General features: G+C 36.3%; 1 protein-coding gene across 23 annotated transcripts in view; it reads left to right on the top strand.

Annotated features, from left to right (window-relative positions):
• The window catches only part of EIF4G3 (eukaryotic translation initiation factor 4 gamma 3), a 333,841-nt gene that overhangs the window by 105,204 nt on the left and 212,001 nt on the right, over positions 1-16,636 (top strand). For all 23 annotated transcript variants that reach the window (XM_048221828.2, XM_048221838.2, XM_048221839.2 and 20 more), the window contains exon 4: positions 14,368-14,496. The gene's annotated coding sequence lies outside the window, so the exon portion shown is untranslated. The remainder of the gene's footprint in view (positions 1-14,367; positions 14,497-16,636) is intronic.

The raw sequence follows: 16,636 nt of genomic DNA, 5'->3' as shown, positions 1-16,636 counted from the left end.
ATTCTCTGTAATTTTTTCCTAAGACAGCAATCCCTAAATTTGATTAAGGTTTTACTATTGACTTAGGAAAAGACCTTGGAATTTTTTTTCCTTTTAATTCCAGTATAGTTAAGATACAGTGTTGTATATTAGCTTCAGTTGTACAGTATAGTGACTCAACGTTGCAATTCCCTACTCTGCCTCCATCTTCCCTCCCAAAAGCAGGACCTTGGAATCTTAAAACAGTCCTCCAGGCTACTGTTAGCAATGAAAGAAATAAAAAGTCCATTTGCTATCTTAGCTTACTCCCTTTATGTATTTTAAGGCAGCTCTGGCCACATGAGTTGTTCCTGGTATTTATGAGTTGATATTCTAAATCAGTTTTACTGTCAAAAGAGCCAAAGTATAAATAATGAGATTTGGTGGAATTAATAATACATTATTTATACTTAATCATCTGAGTGGCCACTTGTCTTCAGGCACTGTCATAAGTGCTTGTTACATCCAGTCCCTTTCCATAAGTACTACAAGGAGGCAAACAGATAATGAGAATCACAGTGATGATTGATTGCTGAGTGGTGACATGGGCAGAGGATAACTGAACCTTGTTTTCCTCGGGTACATACATCATTGGCTTAAGTAGGATTTCATAGTTCAATCTGGAAACCTTATCAACCAACCAAGTTCCGAATACCAGATTTTGTTCACTATAAAATTGATGTGTTCCTGCTTGAAAAAAGTGAAACTCAGAAAAGTATAAGAGGGGAAAAGAAAAAGACCCACAAAAAGGGTCATGCCACTCATTTTCACATGTTTTTTGTAGTTGTTTTGTGGTACACTTAAAAAAAAATACTTTTGAAATTAGTGTACCATGATTTCATATTCCTCTTTCTTGCCCTAAAATTATAAGCAACTTCTTGTTAAAAAAAAAAAAAAGTCTTTCCAAATATATATTTTAAGGATGTAATTACCCATTCCCCAAGGGATAATATATTTTTTACTGTTATAAATATCGTGTTTAAATAATATTTAAACAGCTGACTCCTAGCTTTAATTTTCTTCTGACCAAATAATGCCAATTTAGAAAAAAACAGAAGATGAAAGTGTGAAGACAATGGAAGTCCACCATTATCTTATTTCCCAGAGAAATACCTATATAGAGTGAGATTTTTCTAGATGTTTTGTATTTTTATACACATATATAAAATAGACACAGAAAAATTTAAAATACAGATATAACTTTAAAAACCTTTTGTTTGTACTTAATATGTATTGCTTGTAAATTACATTTTTTATCTTAGTATATCGTGCTTATCTTATCATGACATCATAGAATTATACGTCTTAACTCCTATGATATTTTTAGTACCTTAGCTTCTTAATGGCTTGCATCATTAAATAAAAAACTATATCATGAGAATTTTGGTTGTATTGAGAAGAAAGCAGTTTTAGGGGTGAAGATGTTTATAAATAAATAACAGTGTTCCTTTTATACTTTCATTTATACAACTAATCTGTTGATGGGCACTTTGGTGATTTTTATGTTTTTTTTTATAAATAATACTGTGATGAACATCCTTATCCTTGCCTATTGATCTTTATTACCTTGGTGATTTCTTTATGATAATTCCTTTTTTTTTTTTAAAGATTTTATTTATTTGACAGAGCATGAGAGCACATGCAGGGGGAGTGGCAGAGGGAGAGGGAAAAGCAGACTCCCTGCAGCAGGGAGCTTGATGGTGAAGGCAAATGCTTAACCGACTGAGCCACCTAGGCACCCCTTTATGATAATTCTTAACAGCTGCTTAACACTTATCCATCTATTTAATGAAAACAGAGAATGCATGTGGTTTTTAAAAAGCAAATAATAGGGGTACATGGCTGGCAGAGCATGCAACTCTTAATCTTGGGGTTGTGAGTTCAAGCCCCACATCGAGTGCAGAGATTACTTAAAAAGAAAATCTTTTAAAAAAATAAAAAATGCAAATAATATAGAAGGGTTTATAATGCAAAGAAACATTCCCCTACTTACTCTTCACTCTCCAGCCGTGCCCTACAGTGGCAGTCCTGCTTTTAGCTAGTTTTGCTTTTAGTTTCTCTGGCATTACCTCTGTATCTCTAAATAAAACAGTTTTCTACTAGTGTTTGTCATTACCCATTAACTCTTTGCTTTGATGACTGGTGTTTCAGTTATTTTACACTCCTCCCCTCTTTCCTCTGTTTACTCTCAATATAGTTAGGTCACTGTTTTGGTCCCCTAACAACTAAGCAGACTTTTAGAACATACAGTTTGGACTCTTGATAGAAATCATATTCTAGTCTATTCTATTTATTTGGAGAGAAAGTGAGAGTAGGGGGAGGAGGGGCAAGAAGGGGTAGAGGGAGAAGGAGAGCGTGGAGCCCAACCTCATGACCCTGAGATCATGACCTGAGCCAAAGTCAAATACTTCACTGACTAAGCCACCCAGGCGCCCTAAAATGAAACAGAACAGTGTTATTTTGTTTCTAACTCCTATTTCCTTCTTATCTGTTGCTTTTTGAACTCTTACTCTTTTTGTCTGATTTTTTTTCTGGTTTCACGTTTAGTAGAATTTCTGTCGTTAACTCCTGTATTGAGGTAGAATGATAATCTCCATGGTATCTTTCCTGTGAGATTTGCAGGAGCTCTCATATGGCCTCTGAATAAAGTAGACTAAACTGTAGGGAAACCATCTCTGTTTCTAATCCAAATGTAGTTTTAGGTATGGTGTCAGTCTGTTCCCTTGGGATTTTCTCCTTTGTACTGTTTGAACCTGAATTATGTTAAGAGTACTGAAAATCTGGTTCTAAAATGTATGTGGGTGCTCCTTTCGGAACCGAAGATCATTTCCTTAGAGAATCTTCATCAGAGGATATAGGAATTTATTTCATTATACAATCAGTGAATTACTCCATTTTCCACTAACCAGTGATTCAGTGTTAATTTCCATTTTATTTGTTTTTGACAAGGATTTCATGATTTGCTCTTAGTTCTGCTGCACTTTTTGCTGATTTGTTTCTGTGACCATATCAATGAAGAAGATATAGTGAGTTAAAGAGCTTTGTTACCTCATGCTATCCCTCTAACTTTTACAATTCCTTCGTATGCTAACATAGCTAAGAGAAACTGATCTAAAACTCATTTATTTCTTCTTAATTGAATATTTTTATGTTCTAAAAATAGTCATTGTGCACATATGTAATACAAATTCATGTACTTCATGCTTACAGATGCACTATATACCAGGTTAAATTGTGTATTTAAAAAATAACTTGTGGGTGCCTGGGTGGCTCTGACTCTTGGTTTCAGTTCAAGTCATGATCTCAGGGTCCTGGGATTGAGCCTTGCATCGATCTGGCTCTGCGTTCAGTGTGGAGTCTGCTTGAGGATTCTGTCTTCCCTATGTGCAGGGGCTCGCTTTCACACACACACACACACACACACACACACACACACACTCTCTCTCTCTCTCTCTCTCTCTCTCTCAAAAATAAATAAATAAATAAATAAATAAATAAATAAATAAATAAATAAGGATTCTGTCTTCCCTATGTGCAGGGGCTCGCTTTCTCTCTCTCTCTCTCTCTCTCTCTCTCTCTCTCTCTCTCTCAAAAATAAACAAACAAATAAATAATTTGTATCTTCTTATAAAGATTTTTATGAACCTAATGTTTAATTTGTGGGCAGAAATATTAGTAGGTTCCAATTTTTCTGTATTAGGCATTATATTAGATACTCTTCAAAATTTATCTCTTATTTTCAGTACATCCCTCTAAGATTTCCTCATTTTATATGGTGGGAAAGTGAAACTTCAAGTTATTTGCCCATAGTAATATACCTGCTAAATGATAGAGCTGAAATTAGGTATGGTTATATTTTCTCCACTGGTATTTTTGGTACCTTAGCTTTTAACATATGAAAGAAGAATAGAAAAAACAACATAATAGTAGTAGCTAAGAGACATTGCTAAGTTTGTTTTGTGTCAGTGAAACCCATGATCTGAAGTTCAGATTAGGTGAGTAGGAGAAAGTACTTCAGATTTGGCCATGTCTTTTCCTGCAGCCAGACATGTTTCTTCATAGTTTTCTTGTTGATGCCTTCAGTTCCTGTGATGTATTGCAGGTAGAAACTGTAAGTCATCTCTGAAGCTCTTGATTAAAGTTATTGTTATTTCTCAAAGTCTTTTTTTTAATTGAATCCCATGTGAAAATCATCTCCTTTCCCACTACCTAGCTTATTTCCTCAGCTCTAGCTTCTGTCTCTTTCTCTCAACTTTATTGAGATAAAATTCAAATACCATATAATTCACCCATTCAAAATCTGCAATTCATTGGATTTTATCATGTTGAGGGTTTTACAGCCATAAACACAGTCAGTATTGGGACATTTTCATTACCCCAAAAAGAAATCCTGTGTCCTTATTAGCCCATCACCCCCAGCCCTAGGCAGCCCCTAATCTACTTTCTGTCTCTTACAGATTTGCCTCTTCTGGACATTTCATATAAGTGGAATCATATAGTATCTGGTCCTTTGTAATGACTTACGTCTCTTAGCATAATGCTTTTATCGCTGAATAGTATCTGTTGTATGGATATACCATATTTATTTAGTCTGTTGGTAGGTAACTCCAGATGGTTGATATTTGAGTTATTTCCACTTTTCAGATACTATGGATAATGCTGCTATGAACATTTAGTACACTTTTTGTGTCAACATTTTAGCTTCTCTCTTCTCAACATAAAATAGAAAAGAGGTGAGATTTTAACATTTCAGTGACTCCTCTTTGCAGAAAGCAAGAAATTAAAATATCTTAGTGAGGATTATGTAATTTTTCACAACTTGGCTATAAAATCAGGCTGCAGTTGTACCAGTCCCATTTCTCTCTATTTAATTCATTCTCTCTTCCTCTGCAGACCCTTTCCAAAGAGAACCCTTTTTCTGTTTGCAGAACATGTTTTGCCTTCTTACCCCTGTACCCATTAACTTTCTTTTTGATATCCTGTCTCTAAATCTTGTTCTGAACTGAAGCTTTTCACTTCTCAAGTTGCAAGTCAGATGTCACCAAACCTTTCCAAAGTTTCAGACCTGGTTACTTCTGGTTTTCAGCAATACTTTAAATGTACATCAAATAGTAATTATCACATGATTTGTTTCTTTATTTACCTGTGACTTCCTTTCTATTGGAGCTCCTTTCAAAGACTGTTTTCTCTGTCTAGCTTACTACAGTGCCTGACAGAGCATTGAAGCTTACAGTTGACTGTAAGACAGAGGAGGTAAAAGAAGGGATCATATCGAATTGGTTTGTATTATGATTTCTGCATGGTATGTCTTCTGTCCTTTATAATCTGTCTTAATATCAGCAGACCCAATATTTTTTAAAAAATTGTTTTCTGTCTATTATACCTCAATTACAAACAATACTGAACCAACCTAAAAAAAAATCTATTGTTGTGTCTTCTCTTTCCCTGTGGTCCTAAGTCCTTGTCCTTATTGATCCTAGGACTGCTGAAATTGGCTTAATCACCTTTGAAATTCTGAGATTCTAAACTTTTTTTTTTTAAGATTTTATTTATTTATTTTGAGAGGAAGAGAGTGAGAAAGAATATGAGCAGAGGAAGGGGCAGCGGGAGAGGAAGAAGCAGACTCCCTGCTGAGTCGGGAGCCGGACTCAGGGCTTGATCCCAGGACCCCCTGATCATGACCTGAGCCGAAGGCAGATGCTTAACCAACTGAGCCACTCAGGCACACCAAGACTGAATTTTTAAAAAATTTTAGTTTAGGGCATTACCGATTTACTCAATGATAATCTTGGGGTTTTTTTTTTCCTTTTAAAATTGTAAACAGAAAAAAGAAACCATATTGATTCCATAGAGAGAGTGACTGCTTCTTGAGTATGTACTGATTAATACTGACCAAACTGGTCCAAAAATAACTTTTTGCTTTGGTTTTTGCCTTCCTGGTTTATAAATTTCAAAACTTTTCATCTTTTCATTTGCCAGTTTTCATACTTAGCTTAGAGACTATCTGGAACTTTGATAATGAACCTACCCCTATATTTATCCTCCTTCACCCTGACTCTTCTCTAGAGATTAGAGTCGTATATTCCACTGACTACGTATCACTTACAATGGCATATCTAATAGGCATCTGAACCTTTTTTTTTTCTTTACTGTTCTCCCTCTAATCCTTTCTATTCCACAGTAATACCTCCTACCACCTACTGTTTTAAGTCTGTGGTAGAACTGCTGGTGATAGGATCTGTTGGCTTGAGTGTTTAAATATTACTTGAATTATATAAAATTGCCTTCTTTTAAAATATCAGAAACACTTGAATTCCTGGAATCTTGTATGGTTCAACCTGATTAAGTGTAGCTAAGAATAGAGCAAAGAGGAAAGTCATTTACTCTCTTTCTTTTTTTTTTTTTTTCTAGAGAGGGAGAGAGAGATGTGGGGAGGGGCAGACGGGGGAGGGAGAGAGAGAATCTTACGCAAGCTCCATGCCCAGCACAGAGCCCGACAGGGGGCTCAATCTCACCACCCTGAGATCATGACCTGAGCTGAGATCAAGAGTTGGGTGCTTTACTGACTGAGCCACCCAGGCTCCCCTCTCTTCTTTCTTGTTGGTAGGTGGGCATTGGTAGTGGTAATGTCAGAGAGAATGTGAAAAATGTCATGATATTAAGGAAAGTTTTCTGGTATCTAGTATGGTGCTCCTTTTTAGTTGAGTAGGCCAGCTTTTATGTATTTCCCAATATCTGTAATAAATAAATAACTGTAAAGAGTGGGAAACAAATGGTCTGAAGGAAACACTAGTATGATATGAAAAACTAATAGGGAAAACTACTTACCCATCCAGATGCTAGAGGATCATAGTATTGAAAATAACCAAGTAAGGAAAGCTTTGGAATCTTTCCGGTCTACCCCAAATTGAACCTGGTCATTTCCATGTGGGAGCTGAAGCTCTTGGAATGTTTTAGATTACCTCACTAAATAAACTTTATCAGAGTATTTAAAAAAAATCAATGATGGCTTCTCAGATATAAAGCATATGCTCTTTTTACCTTTATATGTATCGTTTGTTGTTGAAAACATTAATATTACTTGATAGGAATTCTGGAGTTTTCTTTTGTAATCCTTTTAGTAAAGATTTAATTACTATGTATTTTTAAGCACTGTGTTTTATTGCATATATTATATATTAGGCATATATGTGCAGTAAGTAAAAGCATAATGCTTTATATATGGGTGTAGAACATTTAAGAATATATCTGTATTCAGTCAGTGCCTATCTAGAATCCAGTCACAAGTCTGTATGGGAATGCTTCTTTAAAATAGAAGGTTTATATTTCATGATAATCATGAGGGTACCCCTAGAGCCAGATTCATACACTGGCAGCCTGGGTACTTAATCTCTATTTGGCTTGTATAGTGTTTTGGAAGTTAGGGAAATTTCATGTAAAAATCCTTATTTTGGGTTTCTCTTGAAAACTTGGAAGATATAACATTACTTATCTGGAATTTCTGAATGGCAGCACTTTGGCTACAGCTGAGTGTCTGAGTATTTATTGTCCTTTGAAGTGTTGGCCTTTCTCCCCAGTTCTCCATAGTCTCCGCTCCCTGTTGCTTATACCTGGCCGTTTTTCCTCCCCATATGTTTCCTTCATGGTATTTCATGGATCTGGAGTTTATGAAAGAATGATCACGTTCAGGAAATATTAATGTTTTCTATATTTTAATTATTCTTTGAAAATTGTAGTTTATGTTTGATAACTTTTTTTTTTTTTTAAAGATTGTATTTATTTATTTGACAGAGAGAGAGACAGCCAGCGAGAGAGGGAACACAAGCAGGGGGAGTGGGAAAGGAAGAAGCAGGCTCCTAGCGGAGGAGCCTGATGTGGGGCTCGATCCCGTAACACCAGGATCACGCCCTGAGCCGAAGGCAGACGCCCAACCGCTGTGCCACTCAGGCACCCCATATGTTTGATAACTCTTAATTGGCCAGAATATTTTATCAAATCAGGTGATTTAGTGCTAAATAAAGTTTATAAACTTGACTAATGTTCGTTTGCATTATCTTTATGGTTTACCTTTATATTTTCAAAAGATCCTTTAATTTATATTGCTCAGCAATCACCAAATACCGATTTTTTATAGGAAATTTTTTTTTAAAGATTTTATTTATTTATTTGACAGAGAGAGAGACAGCCAGCGAGAGAGGGAGCACAAGCAAGGGGGAGTGGGAAAGGAAGAAGCAGGCTTCCCAGTGGAGCAGGGAGCCTGATGTGGGGCTCAATCCCAGGATCCTGGGATCATGCCCTGAGCCGAAGGCAGACGCTTAACGACGGGGCCACCCAGGCGCCCCTATAGGAAATTGTTTTAAGGTAGAAATCTTGAATGAAAATTCACTAGTGAGCTGAAGTTTTCACTAAGTCACAGTTTTAGAGGTTCCCTCTCTTGTGCCAATATTTATTTTTTTCATATACTTTCTACTCTGTAATGACATTATAACTTATGCTAATGTGACTAATATTTTACTCCAGCTATTGGGTAGTTTGCTTGTTTTTGTCTTTAATCTTTTTTAGGGAGTAGAAGGGATTAAAATGTACATGCGTAAAAGTGCAGGAAACTAAAAGACTTTAACAAGTCATTTTAAGGCAGAAATCGTGTATCACCTCCCAGGTAGAAAAAATAAAATAGTGTGTGGTCTTGCCTGTGCACAACTCCCTCTCTTCTCAAAGTAATGTATCTGCCTTAAAAAAAAAAAAAATCCCCTGCTTTTATGGACAGTTTTGCCATCCATGTATGTATTTCTAAACTAATTTTCTTCTTTGGAACTCTTTGGGAATCATACTGTATATATTCTTTATGGTTTATGAGAGTCCTTCAGGTTGTGTGTTGCTCTAATTTTTCGTTGAATTTCTGCATAGGAAAATAGTGCATTATTGGTCCATCCTCCTGTTACATAATAGGTGTATTATTTCTAGTTTTGCTTAGTAAGACCAATACAACTATGAACATTTTTGTACATGTATCTTGGTGCACATTTTCCTGTTTCTTACAGATGTATAGCTAGGAATGGAGGAGCTGGGTCATAGGGTATGCCTATTTTCATGGTTAGTAGTTAATACCACATTCTTTCCCAAAGTGGTTGTACAAATTTACACTCCCATCAGCAAATGAGTAAGAATTCTAGAAGCTGCGCATTATTGCCAAGGCAAAAATATACTATCTTTAAAAAATAAAAAAGTTTATTGGGGGGGTACCTGGGTGGCACAGCGGTTAAGCGTCTGCCTTTGGCTCAGGGCGTGATCCCGGCGTTATGGGATCGAGCCCCACATCAGGCTCCTCCGCTATGAGCCTGCTTCTTCCTCTCCCACTCCCCCTGCTTGTGTTCCCTCTCTCGCTGGCTGTCTCTATCTCTGTCAAATAAATAAATAAAATCTTAAAAAAAAAAAAAGTTTATTGGGCATATTATCTTCTAAGCTTAAATACAGTACACCAGTGTACTTCAAGAAATTGTTAATTTTGCTTTGGATTAATATTATGTGAAAGACAATAGGGGCGCCTGGTGGCTCAGTCGTTAAGCGTCTGCCTTGGGCTCAGGGCGTGATCCCAGAGTCCTGGGATCGAGCCCCACATTAAGCTCCTCCGCTGGGAGCCTGCTTCTTCCTTTCCCACTCCCCCTGCTTGTGTTTCTTCTCTCACTGGCTGTCTCTCTCTCTCTGTCAAATAAATAAATAAAATCTGAAAAAAAAAAAAGACAATAATCTTTTTAGCTTTGGAATTGGTTAAGTAGTTGTCATAATCAGCTATTTTATACCTCTCTTCCCTGCCTCTGTAATTGAGATGGTAGTAATATGTTTGAAATAATGGGGAAACATGTTTTTTGCTTTATATGAAAACTTCTTGCCTCTACCTTCGAAGTATATGGATTTTAACAGTTATGATCTGAAATGAAATAATTTAGCCAGAGAGAAGAAACTCTAGTCAGAGATTTAAAGTTTCAGTAATCATTTATTTAGGAATATTTTGAAAGAAGTATTCCAGGTTTTGTGTAACTTTGATTTTTGTCCCCAACAACTTCATTAGTCCTTTGCCATTTCCTTGGGTTAGGCTTGTGTTAACAACTTACATTTTGTATAATTTCTAATTGAAGCTAGTGACGATATTAAGCTCTATAATACACTAACAGCAAACATGTAGGGTGTTATGCACTGTGACATCTGTAATGGGGGTCTTTTTGCATTAAATAGAGCACAATTGTAGCTTAGAGATTTGTTGCATGTAAGCAGTTTGTTTCTAGGGGAAAAAATTTCTATTAAAGATTTTTATTTATTTGACAGTGTGAGAGAGAGCGTACACAAACAGGGAGCGGCAGGGAGAAGCAGGAGCAGGGAGCCTGATGCAGGGCTCGATCCCAGGACCCTGGGATCATGACCTGAGCTGAAGGCAGATGCTTAACTGACTGAGCCACCCAGGTGCCCCTAGGAAAAATTTAGAATGATATGATTTTTGTGGTTCTTCTATTACTTTTTTTTTTTTTTTTTGAAGGTTTCTCGCAGAAGCAAATCATTGAAGGAAACAGCATTGGTTTCATTTTTTTTTTCTGGTGGGGAGTGGGTGTGATTTGTCATCTTCCAAAATTCAGTCACATGTCCTTTTTACTTCCTTGTTTGTAGATAATGCCTGCCTATGTGAACATTTTTATTTCCTTCAGATGATCCTCAGAAGGGGCCCTTTGGCAGGCCATGGGCCCTGGAGGGTTTCAGGCTGTGGCCTGAGGTAGTTCCTGTGTTCTCTGGCCACATGGGCTCCCTGGTCACCTGGCCCTGCTCTTTCCGTCCTCCTCCGCAGGGACCTCAGCTCCCATCCCTGGCAGAGAGATGCTAGCCCTCCATGCCAGCTGCTACCCCTCTCCTATTGTTTGATACAGATTTATTTTCTTTGGCTTGTTTTTATTAGTAGAAACCCCCAATTTGGGGAGAGAGTGCCCTACTAGCATATACAGTACCGAAGGATTTCTGCAGTTTGGCATAGCCATTTGGGAATGGCAGAGGTTGCACACCTCAGGGATATTTGCCTGTGCAGGTTGTTTTTCATTAGTGCTTGCTTTAAGGACACTTTTAATGTAGTAATAGCACAACACTTTTGGCTTTGGCAAAATACCATATCCTTTCTCTCAAACATTTGTATTTTATTGGCTGATGCAATACTCTTAAAAAGTACACTCAAGCAGTTTTCAGGGAAAAATGAACCAGATGAACACTAACCTTTGTCTGAAATCATTCATGTGGGGTTTTTTCCATCTTTGTCAGTATATAGAAGAATCTCTTTATAGTTCTAAAGAGTGTATTTTTTTTATTCTGATTATTTTACGTATTCATTTCTATTGGTAACAGTCCACATCTATGTATATTTTATGTCTTTAGTCCACTTGTTACTTTATTTTCCCATTATTTGCTATTCCTACCTTTTTACTATCATGTATAGTGCTGCTGGATAGATCTTTGAAGTTCCTAATTTTTTAAGTGAGATTATTTCATTAGGATATGTACCCCAAACTGGAATCATTTTTTGGGTATTATTTTAATGCAGTTGTGACACACTGCTTTATAGTTTTGGAGACAAGGCAAACTCATTCACAGTACCTACCTATATCCTGTTTCCTTAGATACCTGCCAGTAGGGTCAAGTTTTTTTGTTTTTTGTGTTTTTGTTTGTTTTTGTAAATTTTACTTTTGTTATTAATGACATGCATGAAGTAATATGTTTTAATATTCTTTTTTTTAAGGATATTATTTATTTATTTGTTAGAGCACAAGCAGAGGGAAGGGCAAAGGCAGAGGGAGAAGCAGGCTCCCTGCTGAGCAAGGAGCCCGAAGCGGGACTCACAAGGAGCCCGATGTGGGACTCGATCCCAGGACCCTGGGACCATGACCCAAGCTGAAGGCCGATGTTCAGCCAACTGAGCCACCCAGGCGTCCCAATATTTATTCTTAGTAGCAGTTTATTTTTTATGTTTTCCCATATTATTAATGATTTATTATCCTCAGTAAACTTAATCTTTGTTTGTTTTATCAGGATGAATTGGAGATTTGATCTAACATGGATTTTATATAGCTAACTTCTTTGCTCTCACTTTATTTCATTATGTGAATTTCTTTTTTTTAATGTTAAAATATACATCCATTTTGATGTTTTACTTTAGCCATATATTAAAATAGTTTATTCTAAAACGTGAAATAAGATACATTTATAAAACCTCATCAAGGAGAAATTGGCTTACAAGAACGCATTTCTAGTTATTGGTTTTCTAGAGTAATTGTTTAATTGGTAATTCAATTTTTATCCTTTGAAAAATTTTCCTGAGATTTATAAATGCTATAGCACTTCACAGTAAACCTTGTGTCCATATAAATACAATTTTCACTCAAAATTAGAAGAAAAGTTTTTCAAGAAAATCATAGAACTATTTAAAAAACAAGAAAAATTAAATACAATTACTTTAAGTCTTAAACTTTTGTTAGCATCATTCATATCTCTTCTAGCCTGTAAGCTTTTTGCCTCTAGTTAGTTCTCTGTGAATCCATTTAATTCGGCAGTGGGTTCAGGTAGCTGAGCCTGTAGGTATTTAAACTGTTTTAGGTAGACATAAGGGATTCTAAAGTTAGGTTAATGGGGAGTAGACTTTCTTTAGAGCTTCTGACTGAGTGAATTCCAGGAAAAGCTAATATCATTTGGAAACCACTTTCCTTTCTACCCGGGGAGAGTTTTCAACTGTGAGAGAAATCAGGGGATCTGAGAACTTAGATAGAGAAAATATCTAATTGAATGTTATCATTTCTTTGAATTATGAATGTGGGCAACAACTGTCACTAGTGCTTATTTTTTTAATACATTAGTAAAGAACATATGTTACTGTATCACAAATTTATCTTAGTATTTTAATATCTGTATTTCAATATAATTAGTTTTGTCATTGTCCTATGTATTTTATACATTTAAAAATATCCTAGGAGAGGTCTATAGTTTCTTCTACTAGACTGTAAAAGGTTTCATGACCCCTGCCCCCAAAATCTGAGAACCTCACCTTAAGGAGAATAGATTCTTTCACATTTAATGACTACAGAATTGCCCCCCATTCATGGGCGTTTGCCAAACTGTCATGCTAGTCTGGGTTAGATTGTGGTAGAGATGAGCTGGCTAGGATTGATTGCTAGGCTTTAGGAAGGGGCTTGGGTAAATTGTTTTCATTTCCATCATAGGCTGATGGGCAGTTTATTGCCAACGATAAGTGGGGAAATGTAATTTTTGTTTACTTAAAAACACATGCTAATTATTTTTCTATACAAGTTCATGACTATTGAACTATATTAGAAAATAAAAATGAGGAAAAAAATACATGTAATGCTTTCTGTTAAGATCTTTTTGTATCTCCTTACAATCTTTTTAATGACACATACACCTGTGAGTATGTGTATATGTGTGTGCATTTTATATATACACATATATGTAGACATAGAATGGAGGCAAAGATATATGTATAGAAAAATACACACATGTGACTGTACATGTATATTTAGGTGTACTGCTTTAAAAAATGAGATTATACTCCATAAGTTGCCCCATTTTCTTCAGGTTTATTGAGGTATAATTTTGCATAATGTAAAATTCACCTTTTTAGTGTGAGTTCTTTGACACCTAGAGACATGTAGTCCCCACTACAGTCAAGGTACAGAACAGTTACTTCACTCTGAAAACAACCTCGTGCCCCTTCTGTAGTCATCTTCTTTCCCTTGCAATCATTTATTTCTTTTTTGTTTCTTTTACAAAATGTCACATAAGTGGCATTGTACAACATGTAGTTTTATGTTTACCTTCATGCATTTAGCATAATTTTCCTTTAAGATTTTTGGTTTTATTTTATTTTTGTGTGAAGATTTTATTTATGTATTTGAGAGAGAGTAAGAGTATGAACAGGGGGAGAGGTAGAGGGACAAGCAGACTCCAAGCTGAGCGTGGAGTCTGATGCACAGCTTAAGCCCAGGACCCTGAGATCATGACCTGAGCCGAAGTCAGATGCTTAACTGACTGAGTCACCCAGGCACCCCTAATGTTTTTGGTTTTAGATTATGCTTCAAGAATCTTTTATCAAACTGATGATAATAGTTACATTTGTTTTTTTTTTTTTTTCTCATCATTCTATTGCTGCATTTTGAAATTTTAAGTCTTTAGTCCATCTGGCACTTACTTTAGTATAAATAAATTGTGAGGTAGAGAATTTAATTTTAAAAATTAACTAGTTCAGCAATATTTATTAAGATTGGGTTACTAGTATAAAACTCTTACTAAATATTGATTTCCTCACAGGTAACACAAGTAGCAAGACAGCCGGGACCCCCGACCCCTTCCCCTTATTCAGCACATGAAATAAATAAGGGGCATCCAAATCTTGCGGCAACGCCCCCGGGACATGCATCGTCCCCTGGACTCTCTCAAGTAAGATAAAATTTATATTTAAAGAAATTTCCATATAAAAGCAGTTTTTCTGGTTTTCTAAAGCAAACTTCTGAGCAGTAACATACAACATTACTTGAAGAATGTTTTTATTTAATTTATTTATTTAGTATTTTTTTAGACACACCGCTCTAATGTGGCTGCTGACAGTTTTATACAATTATATTTATGGAGTCATTCAAAATGAACTGTCAGTGATATAGTGATATTTAATTTTCTTTTTTGTTGTTTAAGAAATTAGAGTATGGTTGTAAAGTCCATTTAAAACCCCACAAATCACGTTTTTGCTTTCTAGTGTGTAATCTGCTAGTCTTCCTTCTTCTCTCTTTTTGGTGGAGTGGTGGTGGTGATTTTCTACTTAAAAAGAAATGGGTGTTTTTACCTCTGAGAGCAATTGTGGTGGGCTTCTTTGTTGGTTGATTTGATTTTTTATTTCATAAATAGGTATTGGACTTTCTTAGACTTAACATTATGTTGGATTGCTAAAGAATGTGAACTTCATAGTGTATTTCCAAGTAACAGGTGCAGGGGACTTGAAACACTGTTGTAAGAAGTCACTCTGGGTCCCCTTCATTTTAAGCCATTTCCCAAGATACTGATTAGCTTGTACCATTCCACCGTTACATGCTCGTTTGGTCTTTGTTGTGGTTAAGAGCTAGAATTATGAAGTCTCTTTTAGGAATGTGGAGAGAGACAAGCTATTTGACCCATTCTGTTTGAGACTATCAGTGTTTATACATAACAACTGCTCCTTTTAATAATGAAAACTTTTCAGTTGTTGCTTCCATATTTTAGGCCTTTTAGAACTTACATAATAAGAGAGAAAGTATTACTATTCAAAGTAATGCTAAAAGCTGGTGATTGTAAGTTACAGGGCTGATTAATGTTCGTTTAAAGACTGTAGAACATTTGGAGAAGGAATGTACAACTTGCCAAGCCATGATTGATATTTTAAGAAATACATAAATTAATTTGCACTTAGTTTTATGCTTAAACTTGGTTTAAATCATTCCTGTTTAATTTTGAGTTTTAAAACTAAAATGTCAAAATGAACTCTAAATTGTTTAAAAGGAGGTTCTTGTGTTCGTTTTCATGGCACTGAGCAGAACCACCCAAGCTATTAATATTTGTGTATTAGTCCAATTCTAATCATGAGGGAAAAACTAGTAATGTGAGTAGGGAAGATTTAATATAAAAGATTATTCAGGGGGTACTGTCTGGCTCAGTAGGTAGAGCATGTGACTCTTGGGGGTTGTGGGTTTGAGCCCCATGTTGAGCATATAGATTATTTTATTTTATTTTATTTTTAATTTATTTATTTGACAGAGATAGAGACAGCCAATGAGAGAGGGAACACAAGCAGGGGGAGTGGGAGAGGAAGAAGCAGGCTCACAGCAGAGGAGCCTGATGTGGGGCTCGATCCCATAACGCCGGGATCACGCCCTGAGCCGAAGGCAGACGCCCAACGACTGCGCCACCCAGGCGCCCCTAAATTATTTTAAAAAAGAGATTATTCAGTATAACTGAGGATTGGAGTAATGAGGGATTGGCTTATTAAAGAAAGAACTCTAAAGAATATACAAATGGCAAATATAAGGAGCAGATGCTTATCCTGGGACTGAGACAGAATAGATATGAAAGAGCCTTCTTCTTTAGGGCTGATATTGGAGAGTGCATGGCTGTGGCTCACCTCATGGTATAGAAGTCAGTGTAGTATTATATCAGTGGAATTTCATAGAAATCCTTCTGGAACTTGATGGAAATGTACTCTGTTGAGAGTTGGGGAAAGCTGGATCCTCTAGTGCCAGTCTCCTTTAGCAAAGAGCTGCTGCAGTGTGCAGTGGCTAGAGGCTCCTTATATAGCATCTCTGTTTACCAGAGATACTTTAGATAACCTTGAATATGCCGGATTATAGGTCCCACGTGGTAGAGCAGCTTGCATCACAACTTAAAACTTGCTGCAGGGTCTTTTGTTCTGTTCTTCACTCAAAATTGGAAACCCTACAGGTGACTTTGTAGATAGGTCAAAGTGAAGCACACTCGAATGTGTAGTGTATGTTGTTTTTAAAATTCATAAAAAGCCTACCAAACCTTGTGTCTCTCCCTTTTTTTTTTTATGGTA

This window comes from Ursus arctos, unplaced genomic scaffold (genome assembly GCF_023065955.2).
Source record: "Ursus arctos isolate Adak ecotype North America unplaced genomic scaffold, UrsArc2.0 scaffold_32, whole genome shotgun sequence".
In the NCBI taxonomy this organism is placed as follows: Eukaryota; Metazoa; Chordata; class Mammalia; order Carnivora; family Ursidae; genus Ursus; species Ursus arctos.
This window is presented reverse-complemented; position numbering and strand designations above follow the sequence as displayed.